The sequence below is a fragment of the Dasypus novemcinctus genome, chromosome 25 (assembly GCF_030445035.2).
Source record: "Dasypus novemcinctus isolate mDasNov1 chromosome 25, mDasNov1.1.hap2, whole genome shotgun sequence".
Classification (NCBI taxonomy): domain Eukaryota; kingdom Metazoa; phylum Chordata; class Mammalia; order Cingulata; family Dasypodidae; genus Dasypus; species Dasypus novemcinctus.
This window is the reverse complement of record NC_080697.1, coordinates 11,002,401-11,013,476: the sequence shown is the minus strand read 5'-3', so window position 1 is coordinate 11,013,476 and position 11,076 is coordinate 11,002,401. Positions and strand designations below refer to the sequence as shown.

At 39.6% G+C, this 11,076-nt stretch overlaps 1 protein-coding gene across 2 annotated transcripts in view; it reads left to right on the top strand.

Annotated features, from left to right (window-relative positions):
• The first annotated feature begins 746 nt into the window (after positions 1–746).
• LDAH (lipid droplet associated hydrolase) overlaps positions 747–11,076 on the top strand; it is a 224,415-nt gene continuing 214,085 nt past the window's right edge. The window contains exon 1 of one of the 2 annotated variants that reach the window (XM_004484777.4): positions 747–852. The gene's annotated coding sequence lies outside the window, so the exon portion shown is untranslated. The remainder of the gene's footprint in view (positions 853–11,076) is intronic. The other variant, XM_023586434.2, reaches the window with a different exon arrangement.

Here is an 11,076-nt window from a genome sequence, read left to right as displayed (position 1 = left end):
AGGATTAAAAATGTGATAATTCATGAAAAGCTCTTTGCTCATTGAATGGTTTTTCCTAAACTCATTAACGATTACCTGTTATATTTAGAAAGCAGAACTGACCAAAGAGGGAGATGATGAGGCTGAGGTACTGGTCTACTTCCAACAACTAGTTGGAAGGTTTTGCATGTAACTCAAGGCTTCTGTTCTATGCCAAGGGAGATTCATTCATGATTTGCCTGTCTACTTCTTCCCCTAAAGACTACGTCATATTCACTACCGTGCATTTTTTTGACAGCTATATAACGATTACCCACTACGTGCCAGGTACTAAGGGTACAACAAGGCCTAAGACTGATGTAACCCTTACCTTCATGGAATTTGGGTGGGGTGAGTTTGCAATAGCTCTGGGATAGAAATTTCCCATATTTTGCTAAAGCACGGCATAGCAGAGGCTGGCAGTAGTAACGCTAAATAAACAAGATCAACTGCAAGTCAACTTTCCTGGGAATGTGGGGAAGGCGTGGGGAAAGAAGAGAAAAGATGCAACTGGTAACGAAGAATGGGCTAACCGGGCAGAGGGAAAAAAGGGGGACAAACGGAGAACGAATGAAAGGGAAAGGAAGTCGGGGCTCTATCGAGGTTGACAATGAGAGGGCGACGAAAGTCAAAGAAAAGGGAAGAGGCAGTCAACCACACCCTTCGGACGGCCGCGCAGGCCCGGAACCCCGGCCCCGCGCGCCGCTCCTGGGAGCCGACGCCTTTACGGCGCACGGCGCGGCGCGGTGACGTCAGAGGGAGCCGGGACTTCCGGTCTGGGCGACGCCACTCCAGCCGGGTCCTGGAGGAGCTAGCTGCTGTGGAGGCGGACAGGTGAGGCGCTGCTCGCTGCCTTTCCAGGCGAGCAGGCGGGAGCCGGGAGCCGGAGCATCTTTCTCCAGCTCCTGGCAGAGCCCGACGGCCCCGCGGCGTAAATAGCGGCGCTAAGAGCGCTCGGCGGCTCGGAGTTTCCTGGAGCGGGGGCCCCTCGGGCGGCTGGCCGGGGGGTCGCTCCCCTGAGCGCGGGAACCGTACTCGAGTACCGCTGCTTTAGCCCCCTGGGGTTCTTCGGCCGGCTCCTGCAGGGTGTAGGGACCGGGCCGGTGGGCCACCCGCCCGGAAGAAGTGGCTGGAGGGGTCAAAGTCTGGGCCGGAGATTCCGAAGATGCGCGTTCTTGGACCAAATAGCCCTGGGCGGGTCGCTCTTTTCCCTCCATGTCCTGTTTTCCCACTTCTGGAGGATGAGGTCATTAAGGGCTGGTTTTAGTTTTGTACCCTTTGTATCTTAGCAGGATCAGCCCCCCTCCCCGTCCCCCGCAAGCTTGTAAGACCGGCTATCATTGGGCACTCTCTGAATTAGACGCACCTCTAACTTCAGTCACATGTTTGAGTTTAAGCAGTTCCTTTAATATTTGTCTCTGGTGCAGAGATGGAAACAACACTTGCTCCCTTGAATGAAGCTTTATGTTGTCAACACCCTTTGTTGTAGATCTTGGTATTTTGTTGAACTGGTATGCACCTCGATTTTTCTCATCTGTAGATGAGAAAAAGGGTTATATTAACAGATAATTCATGTAGCATTTGGAACAATACACATAACAAGCACTCAGTAAATGTCAGCTATCATTGTTGACCCCCCCGCTCCGCACCCAAGCTTTGTAGCTCTCTCCTTGTTCTTTGCACTAGGCGTCTATTGATCCCACTGCTTTTCTTTGACCTTTATTGCCTTACTTGAAAACTGTGGCCCTCGGGGTTTTTCATTACACAAGACAGGATGCAGACTGGGACATTTTATTCCTTGGTTCACTAATTCATTTCTTCCCTCACAAGTTGTTAGTGGGCTCCTGCTTTATGTTATGTTTGCCAGACTGCAAGAGTTTATGGTTTAATATGTGAACCCATAGTTCTTATACATTTTGACTTAAATATAAAATTTCTATGGAGAAAGATGCAGGTGTAACAAAAAGAAACTCAGAAAAATTAGAAAGGCTTCAGAATCTTTATTGACAAAGGTTTTTGTTTTGTTTTGTTTGGTTGGTTTGATTTGATTGTTTTTAACTTCCTACCAAACTAAATTGGAGTGTCTCTGTTGGATTTTTTCCTTTTTTTTTTTTGACCTAAAGGTAAAAGTCCTGTATACCCTCTAAGTTCCCCTTTTTCAGCATGTGGGATTCTAAGAGATGATAAGGAAACACAATAAGTGCTTCTTCAAAATTGTTAGTTTGATAATTTAAGGCCTTCAGACTGAGTGACTTTTTTAAAAGATTAGTCCCCTTTGGGCATTTAGTATTTACTTTCACAATTATTAAATAATATATTTAGTATTAGGCAACTTACAAAACAATCATGCACATGTGTCGAATTCCCATACAAAAACCCTTCCCCAACACACCACACTGTTGTGGAACATTTGTTACGTATTATCAAATATCATCCTCAGACTGTTACCACTAACTGGTTCATAGCATACATTTGGCATATTTTTTCCATACTCCCCTGTTATTAACACAGTACATCTTTGGCATTGATGCAAGAATATTACAGTATCGCTGTTAACTATAGTCCATAGATTACATTAATTGTATTTTTCCAGTGATCTACATTCTGCAATAGTGACATACATTAGTTCTAATCCACAGAAGGACATTCTTGCATTTATACTTTTAACCACAATTCTCATCCACCCCTGGGTTCGCTGTGTTACTCAGTCCCTACATTATTCTCTAGCTTTCTTTCAGTTGGTGCATCCCTAGACTACCCTTTTCAGCCACAATCCCCTTTATAAACCAGCTGATACTATAATGTGTTCAACTCTGTATATTTCCACGCATTTACAGTTAATTAAAATTTTTGCATACATTAAGCACCATTGCTCCTTCACAGTCCTGCTTTTATCTCCTAATAATCTATACTCTAGGTTTTAGGCATTCTTTGTATTTAGTTCGTATTAGTGTGACCATGCAATATTTGTCCTTTTGTATCTGGCTTATTTCACTTAGCATAATGTCTTCAAGATTCATCCATGTCATTATAGGTGTCCCAATTTCATTTTTTTTTTTTAAGATCTATCTATCTATCTATCTATCTATCTATCTATCTATCTATCTATCTATCTATCTATCTACCTACCCTTCCTCCCCCACCCCGGTTGTCTGTTCTCTGTGTCTATTTGCTGCGTCTTCTTCTTTGTCCGCTTCTGTTGTCGTCAGCGGCATGGGAATCTGTGTTTCTTTTTCTTGTGTCAGCTCTCCATGTGTGCGGCACCATTCCTGGGCAGGCTGTACTTTCTCTTGCGCTGGGCGGCTCTCCTTACAGGGCGCACTCCCTGCGTGTTGGGCTCCCCTACAAGGAGGGCAACCCTGCCTGGCACGGCACTCCTTGCGCGCATCAGCACTGCGCGTGGGCCAGCTCCACACAGGTCAAGGAGGCTCGGGGTTTAAACCGCGGACTTCCCATGTGGTAGGTGGACGCCCTAACCACTGGGCCAAGTCCACTTCCCCCAATTTCATTTCTGGTTAGTGCAGCATAGTATTCCATTGACTGTATATACCACTTTTTGTTTATCCACTCATCAATTGATGGATACTTGGGTTGCTTCCATCTTTTGGCAATTGTGAGTAAAGCTGCTATGAACATTGGTGTGCAGGTGTCTGTTCGTCTCGCAGTTTTCAGATTTTCTGGATATATTACTAGTAGAGGAATTGTTGGATCATGTGGCTGTTCTGTATTTAACTTCCTGAGGAACCACCAAACTGTCTTCCACAGAGGCTGTACCATTTTACAGTCCCACCAACAGTGAAGGAGTATTCCTATTTCTCCACATCCTTTCCAGCACTTATTGTTTTTGTTTTTTTTAATGTTATTCTTGCGGTGTGAGATAATATCTCATTGCCATTTTGATTTGCATTTCCCTAATAGCTATTAGTAGTGAGTGTTTTTTCATGTGCTTTTTGGCCATTTATATTTTGTCTTTGGAAAAATGTCTAAGTCATTTAGCCCATTTTTTTAAATACATTTTTTATTTATTTTTAAAAGATATTTAGATTACATAAAATGTTACATAAAAATATATGAAATTCCCGTATGCCTCACTCCCCACACCTCCCACTTTCCCTCACATTTTTGCCCATTTTTAAATTGGATTGCTTGTTCTTATTGTTGAATTGTATGATCTCTTTATATAGGATGGAAATCAAACCATTATTGGATATGTGGTTTCCATATATTTTCATCCATTGAGTGGGCTGCTTTTTCACCTTGATGAACTTTGAAGTTTGAGGAGGTCCTATTTATCTACGTTTTCTTTCATTGTTCATGCTTTTGGTGTAAGTTTTAAGAAGGCACCCCACCTACCACCATGTGTTGAAGATGCTTTCCTACATTTTCTTCTAGGAGCTTTATGGTTCTTAATATTTAGGTCTTTATTCCATTTTGAGTTAATTTAAGGGGCGAGATAGGGATCCTGTTTTGGCTATGGATATCCAGTTTTCCTAGTACCATTTGTTGAATAGACTATTCTGCCCCAGCTGGGTGGGGCCAGTCAAAAATCACTTGATCATACATGTGAGGGTCTGTTTCTGAACCTTCAGTTTGGTTCCATTGGTCTATGTGTCTCTCTTTATGCCAGTGCCATGCTGTTTTACCACTGTAGCCAGGTAGTATGATTTACAGTCTGAAAGTGAAAGTCTTCCAACTTTGCTTTTCCCTTTAAAGATGTTTATGGCTATTTTAGGCCCCTTACCCTTCCAAATTTGATAGTTGTGTTTTGCATTTGTTTTTAAAAAATGTTGGTGAAACTTTTTATTGGGATTGCATTGAATCTGTATATCAATTTGGGTAGAATTGACATTTTAATAATAGTCTTCCAATCCATGAGCATGGAATGTTCTAATTTTTTAGGTCTTTAAAAATTCCTTTTAGCAATGTAGTGTAGTTTTCTGAATACAGTTGCTTTACATCCTTGGGTAAGTTTATTCCTAAATATTTGATTCTTTTAGTTGCTATTGTAAATGGAATATTTCTCCTGACTTCTTCTCAGATTGCACGTTACTAGTGTATAGAAACACCACTGATTTTTGTGTATTGATCTTGTATCCTGACACTCTTCTGAAACAGTTTAGTAGCTCTAGCAGCTTTGTTGTAGATGTTCGAGACTTTATAGGTATAGAATCATGTCATCTGTGAATTGCAAAAGTTTTTCTTCTTCCTTTCTGTTTTGGATGCATTTTGTTTCTTTTTCTTACATAATTGCTCTAGAAAGAACCTCTAGCATTATCTTGAACAACAGTGGTGACAGTGAGCATCCTTGTCTTCTCCTTGATCTCAGTGTGGAAGTTTTCAATCTTTATTGAGTACAGTTTTGGCTGTGGGTTTTTCATATATGGCCTATATCATGTTGCAAAAGTACCCTTCAGTTCCTAGCTTCCATAATATTTTTATCAAGAAAGGATGCTGTATTTTGTCAAATGTCTTTTCTGTGTCAATCCATCCGATCATATGATTTTTCTTTGATTTACTAATGAGGTGTATTATGCAAATTGATTGTCTTTTGTTGAACTGCCCTTGCATACTTGGTATAAAACCCACTTGATCATGATGAATAATTCTTTTAATGTGTTGTTTGATTCGATTAGCAAGTATTTTGTTGAGGATTCTTGCATCAGTATTCATTAGGGAAGTGAGTCTGTAATTTTCTTTTTTATATTATCTTTACCTGGCTTTGGTATTATGTTGATAGTGGCTTCATAAAATGAATTTGGTAGTGTTCCTTCTTGTTCAATTTTTTGAAAGAGCTCGAGTAAGATTGGTATTAAATCTTCTTGACTGTTTGGTGGTGCTCACCCGTGAAACTATCTGGTCCTGGACTTTTCATTTTGGGGAATTGCTTGATGACTGTTTCAGTCTCTTTGCTTGTAATTGGTTTGTTGAGGTCTTCTGTTTTTTCTAGAGTCAGTGTATGTTGTTTGTACATTACTAGGGATTTTTCCATTTCATCTACATTGTCTGGTTTGTTGGCATACAGTTGTTCATAGTATCCTTTTTTTTTTTTAAGGAGGTACTGGGTCTTGAACCTAGAACCTTATATATCGGAATGGGAAGCAAGCACTCAACCACTTGAGCTCTTTTCTTTCTGTGGGGTCAGTAGTAATGTCCCTGCTTTCTTTTGAAATTTTATTTGCACTTTCCTTTTTTTTGTCAGTCCAGCTAAGGGTTTGTTAATTTTGTTAGTATTCTTGAAGAACCAACTTTTGGTTTTGTTAATTTTATTTTTTTGTTCTCAATTTTATTTATTTCTGTTCTGATCTTTGTTATTTCATTCCTTCTACTTTCTTTGGGAATAGTTTGTTGTTCTTTTTCTAGTTCCTCCTGCTGTGTGGTTAAGTCATTGATTTTATTTATTTATTTTTTAAGATTTATTTTATTTATTTCTCCCTCCCCCCAACTCCCCTGTTGTCTGCTCTCTGTGTCCGTTTGCCATGTGTTCTTCTGTGTCTGCTTGTATTCTCATTAGGTGGCTCTGGGAACTGATCCTGGGACCTGGAGTAGGAGAGAGGTGATCACTCTCCTGGGCCACCTCAGCTCCTTGTTCTGCTATGTCTTCTTGTTTTCTGTCCTCTGTGTCTCCTGCTGCATCATCTTGCTGCGCCAGCTTTCCACGTTGGCTGGCACTCCTGCGCGGGGTGGCTTTCCCATGCTGGGTAGCACTCCTGTGCAGGCGGCATTCCCGCATGGGCTGGCACTCCGTGTGGGTCAGCTTGCCACGTGGGCCAGCTTTCCCTCAGCAGGAGGCTCTGGGCATCGAACCCTGGATGTCCTATATGGTAGACGGGAGTCCAGCTGGTTGAGCCACATCTCTTTCCCAAGTCATTGATTTTAGCTCATTCTTCTTTTAAAATTTTTTACTTTACAAATCAGTTTTATTGTTGCATATTAATAAATCATATAGTTCATCCAAGAAGTGTACAGTCAGTGGTATTTGGTATAATGACTATAATCACATTGTTGTGCATTCAGCACTTCAGTCATTATTAGAGCATTTTTGTTATTTCAATAGTAATAAACCAAAAAAAGACAAGAAAATTCACTTCTCAATCTGTTTCCTCTGCTGTACATAGCTGCTGTTGCTGTCTATTCTTGTGCAATTATTTAGTAAGCAGTTTTATTGAGATATATTCACATACCATATGATTTATCTAAAGTATATAATCAATGGCTTTAGGATAATCACAATGTTGTACATTCATCATCACAAAAAATTTTAAAATTATTTCATTACTCCAAAAAAGAATAACTCCACACCCCTTAGCATGCATTCCCTAGTCCTACAAACTTCACCTTTATAAATTGATTTATACTTACAGTTTTATAAATGGAATCATACAATATGTTACACAGTATATTTAGTTCGTAGTAATGCATTCTTACAATATATGTCCTTTTGTGTCTGGCTTGTTTCATGAATCAACATAATGTCCTTCAGGTTCATCCATGTTTTCATACGGTTTACAACTTCATTTCTTCTTACAACTGCAAAATATTCCATCGTGTATATAACTCCATAGTTTGTTTATCCATTCATTGGTTGATGGACACTGGGATTGTTTCCAAGTTATGACAATCATGAATAATGCTGCTATGAACATTGGTGTGTAAATGTCTGTTCATATCTCTGCTCTCAGGTCTTCTGGGTATATACCTAGTAGTGGTATTGCAGGGTCACATGGCAAATCTATATTCAGCTTCCTCAGGAACTGCCAAACAGTTCTCCACAGTGGCTGTACCATTCTGCATTCCCACCAACAGTGATTAAGTGTTCCTATCTCTCCACATCCTCTCCAACACTTATAGTTCTCTGTCTTTTTAATAGTGATAGATGTGATAGTGATAGATGTGAAGTGATATTTCATTATAGTTTTGATTTGCAAAACTATCACTGTTCATTAGTGATGTTGAACATTTTTTCATGTTTCTTCGTGTGGCTTTGATTGCCCACTGTCCTTTCCTTTGAACCTATAGAACTCTCGTTAGCATCTCTTGTGGGGCCAGTCTAGTGGTGACAAACTCCCTCTGTTTTCTTTATCTGGGAAGCTGTCATTTTTGAAAGAGGGTTTTGCTGGATAAGAATTCTTAGCTGGCAACTTTTGTGCTTTGTCAGTTTTATCTTCTAGGGCATCAGTATGACGTTCTTTAAGAAATTGTGTGTTTTTTCCAACTGGTATTTAATTCCTCTATGGCATCTTTCTTTTCCTTGTCCACAAATTCTTGTACTGCTTCAACCATTCCCCTTTCTGTTAGAAGTAACAGCTGCACATTCTTCTCTGCAGTTTGAAAATACTCTTTCACAAGGTCTTCCACTCTTTTATTTATTTTATATTTATTTCTCTTTCTCTCCCTCCCTCCCCCTTCGCCCAGTTGTCTGCTCTCTGTGTCCATTCACTATGTGTTCTTCTGTGACCACTTCTATCCTTATCAGCGGCACCGGGAATCTGTGTTTCTTTTTGTTGTGTCAGCTCTCCGTGTATGTGGCTCCATTCTTGGGCAGGCTGCACTTTTTTCGTGCACCGTGGCTCTCCTTATGGGGCGCACTCCTTGCGTGTGGGGCTCCCCTACACGGGGACACCCCTACATGGCACGGGACTCCTTGCATGTGTTATCACTACACATGGGCCAGCTCCACACGGGTCAGGGAGGCCTGGGGTTTCAACCATGGACCTCCCATGTGGTAGATGGACACCCTAACCACTGGGCCAAGTCCGCTTCCCTGGAGGCTGTGTCGTTAAGCTCACCGATTCTTTCTTTTGCCTCTTCAAATCTGCTGTTATATGCCTCCAGTGTATTTTTTATTTAACTTATTGCACCTTTCATTCCCATAAGATCTGTTCTTTTCCTGTGTATGCTTTAAAATTCTTCTTTGTGTTCACCCAATGTCGTCTTAATATCCTTGGTCTCTTTAGCTATTTCCTTATATTACTTTTAACATTATTATAATTTTATTATATTATTCTTAATGAGTGTTTATAATGTGTCATTAGAGTAGTGTTTACAAATTTGTGAAGTTCTTGGCATTAATAGATATCCAGGATCTGAATGCTGCTTTTTAGCTCAATAATTTTTTCCCCCATGAGTGAATACGATGAAGTTTGATGGAGTGGTGACTTAGAAGCAGCAAAGGAGTTAGGAAATTTTTTTTGCCATTTTCAAGTAAAAATAATTCAGCAAACCATCATGAAGGTGGTATGTGCTTTAGCTTTGATACTTCTTCCACAGTAGTAATAGAGGTTATCTTCATCAGGTAAGCTTCATCTTCTAAGTTGCATGGGCTGAGAAGAATCTTATTGAAAGTTAGTATATAGTCATTCATATAGCAAATTGGACAGAATTTTAAAGTTATAGAAAAGTAGTAACATTGCTAGTCTTGTGGCCACTTGTCCAGCAAGAGACTATTGCACAGAATCTTGGTGTGACATACCTCACACTCATCTCTACTCTTACTGTAGTACAATATTAAAACCAGGAAAGTGACATTGGTATGATCCATGGAGTTTATTGAGAATTTGTATGCAGTCTTCTCATGTGTGGCTTTGTGTAAGTACTACTATAATACAGAACTGTGATGTGTCTTGGATTTCTTTGTGTTTATCTTATTTGGGATTTGCTCAGCTCTTTAAATATGTAGGCTTATGTCTTCTGCCAAATTTGAAAAGTTTTCAGCCATAATTTCTTTGAATATTTTTACAACCCCCCACTTTTACTTTTAAACAATTGTATTGAGACATAATTCACATACCACAATTTTTGTATGTACAATTCATTGGCTTTGGTATATTTATAGTAATTGCAGCCATCACCAAAGTCAATTTTAGAATATTTTAATCCCCTCAAAAAGAAACCCTCTAACCCACCCCCAGCCTTAAACAACCACTATTTTATTTTCTGTCTCTCTAGATTTCCCTATTCTGGATATTTCATGTGAGTGGAATAATATAATATGTTTTCTTTTGTCACTGTCTTCTTTCACTTAGCATGTTTGAGGGTTCATTCACATTGTTGCATATATCACCAATTCATTCCTTTCTGTGTGTGTATTTAATGTTATTGTAGTAATTTAATTTTTAATGCACTTCATGCTTTTTTGTGTCTGGCTTCTCTTTGCACTATTTTTTTTTTCAAGGTAAGGAAGAGAGGATTTACATTTTCATTTGCTTCTTTTACATAGTTATGTGGGATTCAGAAACATAAGAGTGAAGTAAATGGAAAGATGGTTTATAAATATGTTAATACCATGTTTCTCAGTTTTGTTTGATTTTTGAGTTGTTTTACAGTTGCATTTACTTTTTTGGAACTGAGAGGCAATAAACTGGTAACTGGCACAAGAAAGGAGAGCATTTTGGAAGTGGTTGTGGAATAAAATATAGGAGCAGCAAAGTGTGAGGACACTGAAGAAATGCAAGGATGAGAAAGACTAGAGAGCAAAGTTGATGTAAAGTGGTAGGAGGAGGAAAAGCGAGAAAGGCACTTTGAGTCTTACTTTGGACAGTTTAGAGTGAATAGAGGAGAGATGAAGAGAAGGGATAAAATACTACCAAAGGTTTGAGACTTGGTGCTATTGATAAACATGGGAAATGCAGAGGTAGAAATGGGAGAATGATACCAATAATTTAGGACTGCTTTTTCCACATCCATAGATTATTCAGGAAATTGTTCACATTTCATATTCTAGGATTTTTTCTACATACCCATTTCATAATTTAATAATGTAGTGTTTTAGCAATACATAGAAATATGCTTACAGAATTTGGGACAAAAGTGGATTCATAGAGGAAGGAAATGAGAGACCATAAGGGAGACCACTGTCCCTCCTGTAGTTCCATCTGGGAGAATACAAGGACAAGTCATAACCTCTGCACTTTTTCACCATCTTCACAAGTCGATGGGAGGGAGACTATTTTCACTGGTAAAGCACACAGCTGTTAAGAGAGTTTCAGGAAAAGGAAAGTGGTAGTTAGCCATAGTTAATTTCTGTTTAGACTGGAGAGGAGAGCTGTGGGAAAGCCTAAT